The sequence below is a fragment of the Hyla sarda genome, chromosome 4 (assembly GCF_029499605.1).
Source record: "Hyla sarda isolate aHylSar1 chromosome 4, aHylSar1.hap1, whole genome shotgun sequence".
NCBI lineage: Eukaryota > Metazoa > Chordata > Amphibia > Anura > Hylidae > Hyla > Hyla sarda.
This window is the reverse complement of record NC_079192.1, coordinates 279,301,958-279,320,791: the sequence shown is the minus strand read 5'-3', so window position 1 is coordinate 279,320,791 and position 18,834 is coordinate 279,301,958. Positions and strand designations below refer to the sequence as shown.

Here is an 18,834-nt window from a genome sequence, read left to right as displayed (position 1 = left end):
AGTCTTAACTCTGTCATGTATGTTTTCAGGTTTAGAGGTATATATGTAGTAGTGACAAATGTATTAAACAACATGCAATAAATTGATGAATTTTGCTAATAAGGAAGCCAAACACAGGCAGTATAACACATGAATGGCATCAAGAATAGGTAGAGGGGAGTAAAAGGTGGTGGGCAGCATGCCTCCCTACAAAGAATGGGCATAGTTAATATCCATCTGCCCAATCCTTCTCTCCACTGGCATCTGATATGCAATGTGCATTAGATGGCAGTAAAGAAAGTCATCAGCTTCTGACAACATTACTCCTAAGTGTATAACCATTTTTACAGTCTTTACTAATGAAACACGAATACTTTGTGGTTGGAAGGGTAGAATCCTATGGCAACACTCACTTGGGCTGTCATTTTATATAGAGATGAGCGAAATTACAGTAAATTCGATTCATCACGAACTTCTCGGCTCGGCAGTTGATGACTTTTCCTGCATAAATTAGTTCAGCTTTCCGGTGCTCCGGTGGGCTGGAAAAGGTGGATACAGTACTAGGAGACTCTTTCCTAGGACTGTATCCACCTTTTCCAGCCCACCGGAAAGCTGAACTAATTTATGCAGGAAAGGTCAGCAACCACCGAGCCGAGAAGTTTGTGACGAATCGAATTTACTGCAAGTTCGCGCATCTCTAATTTTATATCTATGAATAATATGATCTCTCCAGAACCTAATATTCTAAATAGTGTTTTTTTAAAAATAAAAAAATAAAACATTTTTTAAATGTAGTCATTGTAATGTATAATAAGCACTATACAATGACAGGGGATACAAAATGCAAGCCAAGCTACTATGTCTTTAGATCGCTGACCACTTGCAAGTAAAAAACAAGAACTTGTGTAACCATAAACAGATAACAAAGACTGGTATAATGGAGGCATTCAAGGAAAATGACAAGCCAAACTAGTAAAGGTGGAGGTCTGTAGACCTTCCATGCAAACGGTCAAACCTCACATACTGTAAACCAACATAAACAACTAATCCCTTCCATCAATGACAGCTTCTGAGGCAAGTAAGACTGCTGGGAAACTTTTCTACTGAAACCTACAACTGTTTAATCCTAGGGACAATTTGCATAAGAGTCTGTAATTCTATATGATGCACATAACTGCCAGCAACAGGTAACAGACTTCTATTTTAGGCAAAGTGACCTTGCATGACCTCAAAATTCCAATACAGTACATACATGCCTCCGGAAAAATACTTTGTACATTGGCATTGAGTGCTTGCTAGAAGAAAATTAAAGAGGCGCGTTGACTGAAAAACAAGGTGAAGGCAAATCCTTCCAAAGCATTCTCATGACTTCTCAGAATGCTTAAAGTTATTGGCCATCGTTTGATATATTTCTATATGTATTTATGAATTGCCCTACATCTTATATTACCTTAGTGACTGGCACCTGATGGGACCAATTACATAATGCACACAAACCTGTGTGACTAGTAGGAGTCAAATGATTACTTTCATGAATGAAAGCCAGGCAACTACAAAGATATAACTAGAGATGAGCGAACTTACAATGATTCAATTCGTCACAAAGGGGTGGAGAAATAGCCAATAACTTATACCGGAACATCGGTATAAACTATAGGCCTGAAAGGACACTGATTGTCCAAGGAACTAAAGCGGAACACAAATCTACTTGTCCCTCAAGAAAATCCACTTGTCCTGGTAGATAAAATTATTTCACCCAAAATAGTACGTAAATAAGGTCTTTATTAGTTTCTGCACTTTCGTTTTTTCCTCCTCATCCTATAATAGCCATAACTCTTATTTTTCCATCTACAGACCCATATGATGCTTTTCTTGGCGGGGCCAAGTATACTTTGTAATGACACCTTTAATTTTTCCATAATTTATGCTCTGAAACAAAAAAAAAATTAAAATTGTGAGGTGAAATTGAAAAAAAATGATAATTTGTTTTTTTTTCTCGTTTCTTCAACATTCACCTTGTGGTCAAATTTACATATTTTGATACTTTAGGTCAGCCTGATTACACCAAATTTGTTTAGTTTCCATCATATTTTAATTTATTTTTTAACTTTAAATAAAAAAATTTAAAAATCCCTGACCTCTAGAATATTTTTATTTTTCTGTATACTGGGCTGTATGAGGGATTGTTTTTTTTTGGGCTGTAATATGTCGTTTATATCGGTATCCTTTTGGTATTGATTGGACTTTGAAAACTTTTTTACTTAATTTTTTCTGGGATATGATGTTCTAAACACAAACAAATAAACGCAATTCTGTGATTTGTTTTTTTTACGTTAACGCCATTTACAGTACGGGATATAAAATGTTATTTTTTACGTACAGTAAATAGTACGGTCAGTTATTCACGCAGTAATACGAAATATGTTCATTTTTATTATGTTTACATATATTATATGGAAAAGGGGGGATATGAGCATTTAATATGGAAGGGGTTAATGGGTGTTTTTAAAACTTAAAGTTTACACTTTCTTAGGAGGAATCATTTAGATTCCTCATACAGATCAATGCAGTTCTATTTAACTCCATTGATCTGTGTTCATTTGGTTGAGCCTGCTTAAGGCAGGCTCAATCAAATGCAGATCTATGGGGCAGCCATTAATGCAGAGGTAAGCCCTCTGGCTACCTCCACAGGGAGCGATCGCGCTGCCACTGGACCACCAGGGATGGTTAAAAGATCCCTTTAGACACCGCTGTCAACTTTGACAGCGGTGATCTAAAGGGTTAATAGCCGGCCGCTGTGATTGCGGTATTATTTGGCAAAATCAGACGGGGGCCGCAGAGTATGGAGCGGGCTCAAGTAAGGAGCCCACTCAATACACCCTGAGCGCCGGAGTGAGGTACAGACTTGTGTCCCATGCAAGTCTGCATCCGCTCCTGCACCTCACATCGTTAAAAAAATAAAATTAAAATAAAAAGGGGGGGGGGGGGGAAATTCACCTGCCTGGCACCTGGAACTACATGTCCCGGGCGATAGGTTTCCACATCCCTGCAGCCAACTTTGGCCACCATAAACAAGCCTTGAGATAGATTTGGGTCATCTCTTTGGAACCCACACTTTCCGGACATTTATCCTGTGGAAATGGTATACCTGTTTAACATTTAACATTGTCAGAGCTGATAAAGAATTAAATGCAAAAGGCAGGCTAGATGGGGTGAAGCAGTCTCTCATAGGAATACAGACTCGTGTGATTTAGGGGGACAGATGTTCAGTTACCTATTTCTACAAATCAAGAGGCATCATGAAAAAATGTAGGCTGCATTAGCCTAGGCTCAGTTTTCTGGCAAGTAAAACATGTTGCGTGAAATGCGTAGCGCATTGTTTTCAATCAGGAATGCACACTGCAGATCACACTGAATGCAGCACATTTATTTTAGAGTGCAATTCAAATACAGTGGAATTACTGACATGTCACTTACTCCAAGCATATTGCTTGTGAAAACACCATTCGTCAATTAGGCCATTCATGAGGCTAATCTGCACTTCTGACACCTAGAGAAATAAGGGACAAACAACAATGCTCTCAGAATTTTTGCAACACACTGCACATCGGAAACAAGTCATGCGAATCACAGACTAAGAAGAACTCAATCTTTAAATGGCACATCAACCAAAGATAGGTATATACAAGATCCTCAGTATCATTTTTGACAGTGACCAGATGGGCACTGTCAGAATCAAAAACTTTTATGGTTGTACCTGTGGCTAAAGAGTAACCTTTCTAATTAGGGATGTCCCGATACTGATACTAGTATCAGGACTGATACTAGTTATTTGCATGGTATCGGTGACTCTTATGTCCCTGATATCAAATCAGATACCTGGTGGAGTGCCCCGCTGTCCCAGTCCGCATTACTGCCGCTGCCCTGTTCTGTCGTCCGCATCATGGAGTCTTATGGAGGAGTGGGAGACACAAGTCACTCCACTGCGCCCAGTGTAATGCTACGGAGGAAGCAGATTGACATTATGTCATATGCTCCTCCATAAGCGGCACCACCCAACAGATGCAAGTGAGCAACTCCAAGGGGGGGGGGGGGGTGGCGAAGTCTGCTGGCTACAAGGGGGGCTGCGGTCTACAGGTGGGCTGCTACTAATTTCTGCAGGGGGCTGGGCTGCTGCTAGTGTCTGCAACTATCTATACTACCTATAAGGGAATACTAACTACTATTAAAAGGAATCTTACAGTGGAGTCACCTGCACTAACTTGAATTTATAGGTATATAGTGCAGGTGACTGTTTCTACCAATGCTCACCATGTGAACGTCAGCGCAATTGCTCCACCAATGCAAATTCCCTGTTCTGTCCAATGGAGAAGAGAAAAATCTTTGCTCATACTTCAGCAGCCGCCTTCATTGTACAAAACAAGGAACCCACATCAGTCAGATTCCCTTTAACTCCTTAACGACCAAGCATTTTTCTGTTTGCACTTTCGTTTCTCTCACCTTTTAAAAATAATAACCCTTTCAATTTTGCACCTAAAATACCATATGAGGGCTTTTTTTTTTTGCGCCACCAATTCTACTTTGTAATTAAGTTAGTCATTTTACCCAAAAATCTACGGCGAAACGGAATAAAAAAACCATTGTACGAAAAATTCAGAAAAAAAATGCCCTTTTAAAATTTTGGGGGCTTCTGTTTCTATGCAGTACATTTTTCTGTAAATGACACTTATTCTGTAGGTCCATACGATTAAATTGATACCCTACTTCTATAGGTTTGACTGTCATATGTCTGGAGAAAAAAAAACTAAAAAAAAAAAAAAAAAACACTACATGCACGAAAGTTAATACATTTAAAATTGTCCTCTTCTGACCCGAATAACTTTTTTTTCCGCGTACGGGGCTGTATGAGGGCTCATTTTGCGCCGTGATCTGAAGTTTTTATTGGTCCCATTTGTTTTGATCGGACTGATCGCTTTTTATTCATTTTTTTTATGGCATTAAGAGTGACCAAAAATACTCTATTTTGGACTTTGAATTTTTTGCGTGTACGCCATTGACCGTGCGGTTTATTAATGATATATTTTTATTAGTTCAGACATTTACGCATGCGGTGATACCACATGTTTATTTTTATTATGTTTATATATTTTTTATATGGAATTTGAGAAAAGATTTAACCCCTTAAGGACTGAGCCCTTTTTCACCTTAAGGACTCGGCCATTTTTTTGCAGTTCTGACCACTGTCACTTTAACATTAATAACTCTGGAATGCTTTTACTATCATTCTGATTCCGAGATTTTTTCTTCGTGACATATTCTACTTTAACACAGTGGTAAATTTTGTGGTAACTTGCATCCTTTCTTGGTGAAAAATCCCCAAATTTGATGAAAAATTAGAAAATTTTGCATTTTTCTAACTTTGAAGCTCTCTGCTTGAAAGGAAAATGGATATTCCAATTTTTTTTTTTTATTCACATTATACAATATGTCTTCTTTAGGTTTGCATCATAAAATTGACATGTTTTTACTTTTGGAAGACACCAGAGGGCTTCAAAGTTCAGCAGCAATTTTCCAATTTTTCACAAAATTTTGAAACTCGCTTTTTTTCAGGGCCCAGTTCAGGTTTGAAGTGGATTTGAAGGGTCTTCATAATAGAAATACCCCACAAATTACCCCATTATAAAAACTGCACCCCCCAAAGTATTCAAAATGACATTCAGTCAGCGTTTTAACCCTTTAGGTGTTTCACAGGAATAGCAGCAAAGTGAAGGAGAAAATTCACAATCTTCATTTTTTACACTTGCATGTTCTTGTAGACGCAATTTTTGAATTTTTGAAAGGGGTAAAAAGGAGAAAATTTTTACTTGTATTTGAAACCCAATTTCTCTCGAGTAAGCACATACGTCATATGTCTGTTAACTGTTCAGCGGGCGCAGTAGAGGGCTCAGAAGGGAAGGAGCGACAAATGGTTTTTGGGGGGCATGTCACTTTTAGGAAGCCCCTATTGTGCCAGAACAGCAAAAAAAAAAAAAAAAAAAAAACACATGGCATACCATTTTGGAAACTAGACCCCTCGGGGAACATAAGGGGTAAAGTGAACCTTAATAGCCCACAGGTGAGTCACAACTTTTGCATATGTAAAAAATTTAAAAAAAAATTCCTAAAATGCTTGGTTTCCCAAAAGTTTTACATTTTTAAAAAGGGTAATAGCAGAAAATACCCCCCAAAATTTGTAACACACTTTCTCCCGAGTACAGCGATACCCCATATGTGACCCTAAACTGTTGCCTTGAAATACGACAGGGCTCCAAAGTGAGAGCGCCATGCGCATTTGAGGCCTAAATTAGGGATTGCATAGGGGTGGACACAGGGGTATTCTACGCCAGTGATTCCCAAACAGGGTGCCTCCAGCTGTTGTAAAACTCCCAGCATGCCTGGACAGTCAGTGGCTATCTGGCAATACTGGGAGTAGTTTTGCAACAGCTGGAGGCTCCGTTTTGGAAACCCTGCCGTACAAGATTTTCATTTTTATTGGGGAGGGGGGCTGTGTAGGGGTATGTGTATATGTAGTGTTTTTTATTTTATTTTGTGGTAGTGTAGTGTAGTGTTTTTAGGGTACAGTCGAACGGGCGGGGGTTCACAGTAGTTTCTCGCTGGCAGTTTGAGCTGCGGCAGAAAATTTGACGCAGCTCAAACTTGCAGCCGGATACTTACTGTAAACCTCTGCCCATGTGAGTGTACCCTTTACATTCACATTGGGGGGGGGGGGGGGGGGGGGGGGGGGGAAGAAACATCCAGCAGTTGCAAAACTACAACTCCCAGCATGTACGGTCTACCAGTACATGCTGGGAGTTGTAGTTTTGCAACAGCTGGAGGCACACTGGTTGTGAAACACTGAGTTTGGTAACAAACTCTGTGTTTTGCAACCAGTGTGCCTTCAGCTGTTGCAAAAGCTACAACCCCCAGCATGTATGGACAGCGGAAGGGCATGCTGGGTCTTGTAGTTATGCAACAGCTGGAGACACACTGGTTTGCTACTTAACTCAGTGTGCCTTCAGCTGTTGCAAAACTACAACTCTCAGCAGTCACCGACAGCCAATGGGCATGCTGGGAGTTGTAGTTATGCAACCAGCAGATGCACCACTACAACTCCCAGCATGCACTTTAGCTGTTGGTGCAAGCTGGGAGTTGTAGTTACACAACAGCTGAAGGTACACTTTTCCATAGAAAAAATGTGCCTCCTGCTGTTGCATAACTACAGCTCCCAGCATGCCCTTTTTGCATGCTGGGAGCTGTTGCTAAGCAACAGCAGGAGGCTGTCACTCACCTCCTGCTGCTGCTCTGGGCACAGGTCAGTCCCGCCGCCGCCGCTCCTGGGGCCCCAATCCCAACATAGACGCCGGGGATCGGGGTCCCCAGCTCCCGGGGTCCACGTCCCGCACCCGCTCACGTGCTCCGGAAGAGGGGCGGAGCGGGTTGCGGGAATGCCACCCGCAGCAGGTGCCCTGATTGGTCGGCCGGTAAACCGGCCGACGAATCAGGGCGATTGTGAGGTGGCACCAGTGCCACCTCACCCCTGCTGGCTATGGCTGTTCGGGGCCGTCAGAGACTAATCTGCCGCAGATCGCTGGACTGAATTGTCCAGCGATCTGCGGCCATCGCTGACATGGGGGGGGTCCTCATGACCCCCCTGGGCGATATGCCGCGATGCCTGCTGAACGATTTCAGCCGGGATTTGACAGGACGTACTCAAACGTCCTGCGTCCTTAAGGGGTTAAAGGAATGTTTTTTTTTTTGTTAACTACACACGTTTAGTCCACTTAAGTAGACTTTTAGGAGGAATCATTTTATTCCTCATACAGATCAATGTGGTTCCATAAAACCACATTAATCTGTGTGCTCTGCGCTCGATTGATAAAGCCTGGTCCTGCCAGGCTTTATCATTCTGAGCGCAGGAGCCAGCACTACAGGAGAGGTAAACCCTCAGGCTACTTCAGCAGTGGATTGCCCTCGTCATGCCCCGTTAAAGGGGTACTCCCGTGGAACTAAATTTACATTTTTTTTTTTTAATCAACTGGAGCCAGAAAGTTAAACAGATTTGTAAATGACTTCTATTAAAAAATCTTCATCCTTCCAGTACTTAGCTGCTGAATACTACAGAGGAAATGGTTTCCTTTTTGGAACACAGAGCTCTCTGACATCTCTATCCATTTTAAGAGCTGTCCAGAGTATGAGAAAATCCCCATTTCAAACATATGCTGCTCTGGACAGTTTCTAAAATGGACAGATGTCAGCAGAGAGCACTGTGCGCGTGATGTCAGCAGAGATATCTGTGTTCCAAAAGGAAAACCATATCCTCTGTAGTATTCAGCAGCTAATAAGTACTGGAAGGATTAAGATTTTTTTAATAGAAGTAATTCACAAATCAGTTTAACTTTCTGGCACCAGTTGATTAAAAAAAATAAAATTTCCACGGGAGTACCCCTTTAACAGCACATGGACGGGTATAAACGTCCATTGCTGTTAACGGGTTAAAATAAAAGAACTCGTAATTGGTATCGGCGAGTACTAGAATTTAAAATTGTCGGTACTCTATCTTAAAAAAAATGGTATCGGGACATCCCTATTTCTAATGTTTGTCGTAAAAAAAAAATCAATTTTTATAGAAGAAAAAAAAACAACTCAAGAAGTGAATGCATTGTGAGGGCGGGCTCAGTGCTTGCCTGGGACACACCCCTTTCTGAGCAATGGATGTAAGAATGAATGAGCAGAAGAATGAAAGGATTTGTGAGCAAAATACAGAATCTAGACACAAGGCAAGTAAAGAATCTGCATGACCTAGTAACAAAGAAAAATGCTAATAGATTATCACAAGCACACTTTAAGATAAAAAATAGGAAAAATATAAAAATATAAATTAAAAAATAAACTTTTTTTTTTTTACACACACACACACACACACACACACACACACACACACACACACACTACATTGTACTCACCTGGCTCGCTTCAAAACTAACATTCTGGTCCACACATGATGCTCGGTTTATTTACCCAGACATTTCACTTTCCCCGCTCTGTTGATGTTCTGAACGCACAGCAGCCTCAGTGTGTTGGAAATGTCAAGCAGACCCATGACAGTGTATTATTAGGGTACCTGCGATGAAGCTGCCAGGTGAGTACAATATAGTTCAGGCTGCAATCTATATTTTTAATTAAATTAGAACACTTAAAGCTTACCTTTCAGATCCCACCAAAAAAAATAAAAAAATAAAAAATTATAATAAATAACATTTGATCAGTACGTAATCCTGACCATGTACAGCTAATTTTTATGCCTCCATCACATAATTATTGTAACAATACCTCTTTTCATTAGCTCAGTGTTAGAAATTCTCTCAGGGGAAGGGGCGTGTCCTTCCCTTGAGGTGGGAGGTGATTGTGTGTCTGTACATACAGCCTTGTCCATGAGTCATCTCTTGTCCATGATTCATGGACAAGCCTGATGCTGCAGGACTGGTTAGTGTCCCAGTAGGTATGGGGACTCCTAGTGGTGGGATTTTCAGGAGCCGTATTCTTTATAAAATATTTAAAAAAAATAAAAAATAAAATATTGTAAACCACCATATTACAAAAGGTCTTTCATTTTCATTAGTAACAACATAAAAGTTTTTGGATTTGATAGTGCCCATTTAATGTAAGCTTTTAAAGTCACCTACGATACAAAAAACAGTGCTGAACTGGTTCATATACTATCGGCAATTTCCTACAGGAAAAAAAAAAATAAAAAATCTGAATACTTACTCCTAAAAGTGTGCCAAGAAAGAAAACCAATGGTTAAAACACACACATTTTATATGAAGGAACACTGGTTATGTAACTATATTACTTCATTTCACTGGACAGCTTACAAGCAGTTTGGAGATTTTGATCAATTGGAAAGTGTCAGCAGTAAAATCTGAATAACAGATGACTAGAGACTCAAGAAGTCATTCTAATGGAAGCAATCTTAATGACAAAAGCTTGAGACATATATAGATGGCCTTTCTGCAAACCTCAGCTCTATTTCAGTCACATGCATTCCATGTCACAAGCTACTAATGCGCAACTTGATACAAACTAACCCAAATGTTCTCTAACAAAGGATGCTCTGACAAAACTAGTAATAATGCACTAGCAAGCAATAATGTCAGTGCCAAAGCATTTGTGGGCAATTTACAAGGCAGCAGTACTTTCTATTCAGGCTGACAACACCAAGTCAAGGGGGCAGAACACAAGTCAGGGAGCTGCGCACCACAAGCTTCTCTACTAGGATTCAGTCCTAAGTGTGGAGAGCATGACTAACCTTCAGGCAGATTATTGTAGCAGAGGTAACAATGTAAACCAGACTCAAAACACTATATTACCTATACAGGCCACCTATGTGTCACCTCCATCCATCACATCTAGACAGTGGACATGGAGATTAATTCGATAGATATATATCTATCTCTCTATATACACACACACGCACATCCACTGTCCACTGTTAGCATGTCCACTGAGATACTACATAGAAAAAAAAATGTTTAATTCACCTAAAACATAACCCCTTGAGGACACAGCCAGGTCTTATTGCATTTTTGTGTCATTTTTAAGCAGTGCTCTAACGTAAAACTGACATGTTCTCTTTATTTTGTAGGTTAAAATGATACCCAATATCTAGTTTATATATAGTTATAGTTTTCTATTGTACTAAAAAGAGTCAAACTTTTTTTGACAAAATAAGTATGTTAACCTCTTCAGGACGTAGGGCGTATACATACGCCCTGCATCCTGAGTCCTTAAGGACGTGGGGTGTATGCATACGCCCGTGGGAATTCCGGTCCCCGCTGCTAGCCGGTTGGGGACCAGACCAGGATGCCTTCTGGAATCATTCAGCAGGCATCCCGACATGTCAATTCAGACATGCGATTTTCTGCTATTCCGGACTGATCGGATCACTGGTGACCCGATCACCCGGAAAATAGGGATGATCGGAGCTGTCCGTGACAGCCCCGATCATCCTGAGGGATAGGAGTGAGGTCGCAGTGCTGCAATCTCCTCCTATCCCCTGCCATTAGTCAGAACTGAATTCTGACCAATGGCAGCGCAGGACAGTGGGTTGCTATGGCAACCCCCAGTTCTGCCCACCCCTGGATGTCGGGCAGAACGGGGGAGAAGATGGAGGCGGGTGCCTGGCGAAGATGCGTGGGGACTGCCGATCGTCGCTGGAGATTGCGGAGATCACGGCGCAGGTAGGGAAACCACGGCAGGGCAGCAAAGGGATCTTTACTGCTGCCCTTCTAGTGGGTGCCAAACTACAACTCCCCACATGACCAGACAGCCAAAGACTGTCTGGGAGATGTAGTTTTGCCACATCTGGAGGGTCACAGTTTGGAGACCACTGTTACAGTGGTGCCCAAACGGTAGCCCTCCAGATGTTGCCAAACTACAACTCTCAGCATGCCTAGACTGCCCAGGCATGCTGGGAGTTGTAGTTCTGTAACATCTGTCCCTTCAGATTTCGCAATTTTCATGAAATGTTTGAAAATTGCTGCTCTACTTTGAAGCCCTCTAATTTTTTCAAAAAGTAAAAATACGTCCATTTCATGAGGCCAACATAAAATGGACATATTGTATTTGTGAATAAAAATAAAATTTGGAATATCCATTTTCCTTACAAGCAGAGAGCTTCAAAGTTAGAAAAATGCTAAATATTCAAAATTTTCATGAAATTGTGGGATTTTCACCAAAAAAAGATGCAAGTAATGACGAAAATTTACCACCAATAGAATATGTCACGAAAAAAAACTCTCAGATCCAGAATATTCGGTAAAAGCATCTTAGAGTTATTAATGCGTAAAGTGACGGTGGTCAGAATTGCGAAAAAGGGCTCAGACCTTAAAGGTGAAAAAGGGCTGCGTCCTTAAGGGGTTAAAAAAAATTCCTATTCTGACTCCTATAAATTATTCTTTATACAGTGCTGTATGAGGCAATTTTTTTTGCACTGGTATTTTTTTAACGTTTACGGCAGTCACCCTGCAGGATAACAAACATTATGTTTCAATAGTTCGGACATTTATGCACACGATGATACCAAATGTGGTATTTTTTTTACATGGGAAATGAGTGTAGATTTATATTTTTATTGGGGTGCCTTTATTTATTTTGTATAAACATTGTTTTATTAAATACATATTTTACACTTTTTAATTCCCCATACAGGACTATTAGTACTACTTTATAACATCTAATGACTGCTACTATCAGCGATCTTCTTGTACAGCCTGGCTCAGGCTGCACAAGAAAAAGAATCTGCCATCCTTTATGCTGGAGGGAGGTAAGGAGATCTCTAGAAGCCATTTTAGCTCATGGGACCCACAAGATTGCACAGCAGGGGTACAACAGGCCTACACAAATGCACCAGAACCTGTATTTTCTATATAGATGCCATGACCGACATTGATCATGGCATCTATAGGGTTAATGGTGGACATCTGCGTGATTGCTGAGGTTCATCATTATCTGTGAATCCCTGGCCAATGCTCACATGCTATGTAGCAAGAGCAGCTCCGTAAACGTACGGCGCTCTGTGTGAAGTTACTCGCTGCAGCACCGCACATTTACTCCTCATGTCCTTAAGGGGTTAACCTGGACTTTAGTTAGGTGATAATCTTGTTACATTAGGTGCCAGCAAAGATGCCCAGAGACTGCATTCTCTGTTCTGCATTATCTTTGTATAAAGTGTCATAGCCACACCACGAAGTGAACCTTTCAGCTGTTTACAAACACGTCTTCAGACCTGTTGCAAAACTACAGATCTCAGCATGCTGAGAGTTGTAGTTTCATATTGAAGACACTCATTTAGACCTTATTTAGGTACCAAGTTTGAGCCAAATAATGCCAAGAAGAAATCATTTCTCATGGATAAGAATCCCAAGTGTCCGGGCTAAACTAGGAAAGCATTCAACAACTATCACTGGGGAAACATGTAAAGCCTGTTCACATGATATTTTTGGCATCTAATGTACACACCGAAATATGTGTTAAAGGGAATCTATACAGCAACAACATATGTCACCCATAGGGTCTGTTGTCACACATTTATCAATGGGTTTAGTCAGGTTTTCTTTACTATAATTGTCGCAAACTTGCTTACGTAGTAAATTTTTCAAAATGGATTTGCTTTAGTCGGGTATTTATTAACTGCGGCAGTCGCAACTGCGCAAAAAAAAAAAAAGGCGCAACAAGGTTAAAAATTGATTCAATTTACTCCATCTCAAACATGGAGCAGAAAAAGCTACTACCAAAGTAAAAAAGTAAAATTTGCTTACGTGAAAGAAAATCATCAACAGGTTGAAACCAGTTGATAAATAAGTCGCACATAAGCAAAAAAAAAAAAAAAAAAGCTTGATAAATGTCCCTCAATTTCTCTATTTTCACATGCATTTTTATATAGATAGGATAAATATATTGCCATATAAGCAAATTGCATTACTTTACTATTACAGCATATTTACATATACCAGCAACATAAAGGCCAAAAATAAAAAACTGACTTCTATAGGGCTAATGTAACTTTACAGGTTCATATATGCTAAATGTACATCTTCAGAGTGAGGTGCACACAGCCCTACGTAAAATTAGCCAAGTGTGTGTCACTGAGCGCAAACACTTTAATGGTTTCGGTAGAAAACCAGGATTATGCGTAGCGTTCAATATTCTGAGAAATCTATCAGGGTTTTTTATTTTCACTCCATTTGAGAATATGCATTCACCTTTGGGATATATTTGTATGTTAGGATGACCTGGGAGAGACAGGAAACCAAAGCATTTACGCTTCATATAAAATTACAAGGTGCCCTCAAATTTCACCCTTTCTGTAAAGACTCCTTACAACCGCAGCAGATAGTACAACGCAATTCTACATTCTTTTAGACTCCGCGTAGTAAAAGCCGGAGGATCAGACCACTGGCACCTTCAAAGCGATAAATGACGGGAGAGAGAGGTGGACACCTGTTGTCATGGCAGCCAGGAAAAGCCCTACAACACTAACATGGTGCCAGGAAACGGGGTTGTTCAGAAGGCTTTTCCAACCTAAGGGAAGTGATGTAAAAATAAATATTATGAAAAATGAACTATAAGTGATTTGACGTAGTTTCAGTTGGACACTAATTCTATCACACAGAATGAGTGATTAAACTGGGTAGAGAGGAGCGAACTTACAGTAAATTCGATTTGTCACGAACTTCTCGGCTCGGCAGTTGACATCTTTTCCTGCATAAATTAGTTCAGCTTTCCGGTGGGCTGGAAAAGGTGGATACAGTCCTAGGAGACTCTTTCCTAGGACTGTATCCCCCTTTTCCAGCCCACCGGAGCACCTGAAGGCTGAACTAATTTACGCAGGAAAAGGCATCAACTGCCGAGCCGAGAAGTTCGTGACGAATCGAATTTACTGCAAGTTCGCTCATCTCCAAAACTGGGTATTATAGAATCTGAAAGCACAAACCAGCATTCCGCCAGCTGGGATGTTGGGGTTGCTACAGAAAAAGCACGATACGCTGCCAAACTACATTAGGTTAACAGGTGATCTGCTGAGGTGCTGAGCCAGCAGTAGTAACCATACAACCTGTTCATAACCAAATATGCCAACAATGAAAACAGAGCTTCCATCTCAGCCTAAAGAGTTGTAGTGGAAATCACACTGTATGTAGTCTGTGAGAAGAGCAGATCAAAGGCTATAGATCAAAGCTGAGCACAACTATGGATCACCTAAACGCTCACCACTCCGATCCTTACATAGGGGCACTAAATTTGGGAGCAGTAATACAGTCTTGGGTCACTATGTAAAAACCCCTGTGCAGTCAATAATCTCATCATGACTATGAAGCACAAGCAGTTACGTAGCCTTGAGGCTCTTCGTCTAGTCTATCACATTCTAGAGCAGTGGTCTCCAACCTGCGGGCCTCCAGATGTTGCAAAACTACTACTCCCAGCATGCCCGGACAGCCAACGGCTGTCCGGGCATGCTGGGAGTTGTAGTTTTGCAACATCTGAAGGTCCGCAGGTTGGAGACCACTGCTCTAGAGCCTCTGGTGACAATGACAGCAAGTCTGAAGCCACAGAGCGAATCTGGAACTGACATACTGGTCATTCAAGACTTCTTATACCCCCCCCCCCCCCTCCATTCAGACTGACATGAACAGGCTGAGAGCATTCTCCATAAGCTTACATTCACATGCCTTACAGAGACCATGCAAGAACCAGTCAAAATAATGCTCTAAAAGATAGGCGAAAAGCAACAATTTGCTAAATAATTCAACAAAAACGCAGGCAGGATAGTATGTTGTACATGTCGGATCAAGCCATAACACATCCATGGCCTTCAGAGGTTTCTAAACATCAGAATAAGAAAAGAAAATAAAAAGATGCGACTAAAGGGCAATGTGTCCTATTGGAGATGGCTCCAGTGCCGGTTAGGTCCCTTGCATGCAGCATAGGAAGGCTCACCACCATCTGACATAGTAAGCAGCCAGTAGACTAATCCCAGCTACTTAATCCCAGCAGCACACGCAGAAACATTCACAAGTACAATTCACGAAAGAGCAGCCGGGCAGCCCATGCCACCAGGATGGGCACACATCAGTCATAGAGACAGCACAGCTGCTGGGGTAAACTGCTGCATCTGCCCCATGCCTGGGGGGGTACAGTCAGCTCTGCTCTTGGCAGCTGCCCCAGGACAAGGTGAAGGGGCAGCCAGTGATAACGACCCCCTCCCACCCCAGCAGTATGCCAGGGTCTCCCCCACACCAGGGAAACCCAGGGACAATCATGGCACAAAGAGCCAAGGTTACCTGACAGATAAAAAGGTACAGGTCTCATTCAAGGTCACAGCCACATAATCAACTGGTGTGTGCCCGGAGCCAGAGGGCATCAGGTGCCCACTAACAGAGGCTGAAGACGACTCCTGCCATATCCATGTAATCCCACCACTACCAGCACCATCCTCCGCCTCCTCCCCTGTGGTGGCATCAGCAGAGCAGGGACTGGCCTGTGAAGGCATCTGGCCGGGAGACGTCCCTGACAATAAAGGGGGGGAGGGATGGATGAGGTGACAGCGGCGGCGGCGGCTTGGCATGCCAGTACAAAGGGCACAGTCCGCACCTGTCAATGACACACGGGCAGGATGGAAGGCAGCGGGGCCGGCTCCTCTATCCCGTTATCCGCCGCTTACCTGGACAAGGAGGAGGAGGCGGCGATCTCGGCAGGTGGAGCCCGGTCCCGGGAGCCTAGATGTGGGGGAGAGAGGAGGCGCCTGATCACAGCATGGTGTCCCCCGGCTCCCCCGCCGGCCGCTCTCTCCCTCACACGCAGACTGAAGGCGGCAGGAGCTGAGAAGTGATGGGGGAGGGAGGAGGGGAGTGGTGATCAGGATGAGGAGGGGAGGACCGGCTGCTGCAGCCACACAGACCTGACTGAAATGGCAAATACCGAGCCGGCGGCCGAGCAGCGTCCTGCACCTCCCCGGGCAGCGGTGACACCGAGCAGCCTCCTCCTGTCAGCGTGCACCGGCACTGCCCGCGCTCATGGCCCCTCACTGCTCACCCCTCAGCTCATACACCGGCAACTCCGTGGGAGGCTCTCACCATTTTTTAATTGCACGTTGGGAGGAGCGCTCTGAGAGGCCGCTGCACGAGGAGGCACGGCGCCCTCCTCACACCCCCTCAGCGGTGCCCTCCCGCCCTGCCCCAGGCCGTCACGTGGTCCTCGCTCACCGGGCTGTGACGTCTCGTCCTCAGCGCCTCCGCTCGGAGCAGGCACTGCAAGTGGGCCCGCGCTCCCCCCTCCTCTCTCCTTGCTCATGGACACGCCCACAAGTCATTTCCCGCTTGCTAATTGGTCGTGACGTAGTTCTTTCCATGACGTTGCCTTGTACATTGTATCTCTGTGAGTGGACCTGGACGAGTGCGGGGAGCTGGTGACAGTACGCGGCCCAGCCGGTTATGTGACTGACACGTTGTCTTATGTGGACGGCGTTAGCTCAGCTGTTCTAGAGACCCCGCGGCTTCCCAGTAAAGCTGGGTGGCGGACACTACGGCTGTCATGTACTTATAGACACGGGTGGTATCCCGGTGATATTCAGCTCTTTATGGTGCCGGAAACAACGGTTTTAAAGTGAAACTGGATTTCGCGTGACTCTTTATTAGATCACTTATTCCTCTCTAAGGTTATGTTTACACGTCAGAATTCATAGCCAATACCCTGCAATGGGATTCCGCTGTCCAATTCACACAGCAGACTTTTCGCTGCTGGAATCTCATTGCAGTGACTTGGCTATAAATTCATGCAGTATCCGTGCAGAAATTCTGCTGTGTGAACATAGTCTAACAGGGTGCCAGTAACTGGTTTCTCCATGTGTACCAGCCACAAATGCCTGGACACATTGGCCCAGATTTATCAAACTGTGTGAGAGAAAAAAATAGAGGGATTTTACCACAGCAACCAATTACAGCCCAGCTTTCACTTTACCACAGCTCATTAGCTGAGCTGTGATTGGTTGCTGTGGGAAAATCCCTCTATTTTTTCTCTAACACACTTTAATAAATCTGGGCCATTGGGACAGCTTATACTGTCTATTACTGCCCTAAACTAGACCGGAAAAATGTGTAAAACTTCTGCCCACTGGATGGTAAACCTGGAGCCTCTTATAGTGCACACCTTATTATACATGGGCTGCTTAACTTTACAGCCATATATTGTACTAAATAATTGTGCACACCTATAAAGGGGTTATTCCAACATCAGAAGATATCCATTGTACTGTTTAACCACTCAGACCCCCTCTGATCCCAAGAATGGAGACAATGGGGGAGATTTATTAAAACCTGTCCAGAGGATAAGTTGCTGAGTTGCCCATAGCAACCAATTAGATTGCTTCTTTCTTTTTTCAGAGACCGTTTCAAAAATGAAAGAAGCGATCTGATTGGTTGCTATGGGCAACCCAGCAACTTTTCCTCCATACAGGTTTTGATAACTCTCCCCCAAATGCATAGCTGCCCAACACCCCATTCATTTTCTATGGAGATAAACAGGAGATACATTTTCTTGCACCCTGTTATTGACTAATGAGGTGGGTGATATTCATAAGCCTCTTAGAGAATAATTATGGTATGCACGTACCTGTGCGACACTCATTCAGGGCACAATGTATGTCTGTTCTTAGAATCTGTGGGGAGGCTCAGTGGTTAGGCCACCATCAACCACCTTGTTGTCCCCTATTCAGAGGATAGGGTATAACTTTTAATGTTGGGGTAACCCCCCTTTAAAATTAGAATGCATTGTACAATTCCTTCTAGCCATGCCCTCTTTGTCCACACTTTTCAAAACTGTCCTTTCAGATGTAAGAAATGTCTAAAGCTCATAGGGGGAGGTGTTTGATACAGAAGTCTTCTGGATGAACATGCAACAAATTTACTAAATGTTGAAGGCTTCATAAAGAGGACCTGTAGTCAGTATTAAATATTTTTTTTAAACATTTTTTTTCCCTTGGCGCACCCTTGGAAAGTGTCAACCTCCTACTCCTCAGGAGAAGGAACCAGATTTGCATAAAGGTCAGGTAGCTCCTTTTTCCCAAGTTTAGTTTCCTGTAGGGGCAGCAGGAAGCAGTTGATGCTCCAGATTTGCATGGCGAGGAGGGGAAACTGACTCTAGACTTAGGCTCAGGGAGCCGCTGCAGCTGTAGTCTGGTCCATTGTCTCCACTTCTTGTCCAGGAACATTCCGAAGGTCACTTTTGGCCTTTGGCTGTTCCTTGTTGCCAGCTTGAAATTCA

General features: G+C 42.9%; 1 protein-coding gene across 9 annotated transcripts in view; it reads right to left on the bottom strand.

Moving 5' to 3' along the window:
* Positions 1-17,410, bottom strand: part of ATP2B1 (ATPase plasma membrane Ca2+ transporting 1) — a 143,272-nt gene extending 125,862 nt beyond the window's left edge. For 5 of the 9 annotated variants that reach the window (XM_056574356.1, XM_056574362.1, XM_056574363.1 and 2 more), the window contains exon 1: positions 16,238-16,643. The gene's annotated coding sequence lies outside the window, so the exon portion shown is untranslated. The other 4 variants (XM_056574360.1, XM_056574359.1, XM_056574358.1 and 1 more) reach the window with 4 other exon arrangements.
* Between the last annotated feature and the right edge of the window lie 1,424 nt (positions 17,411-18,834).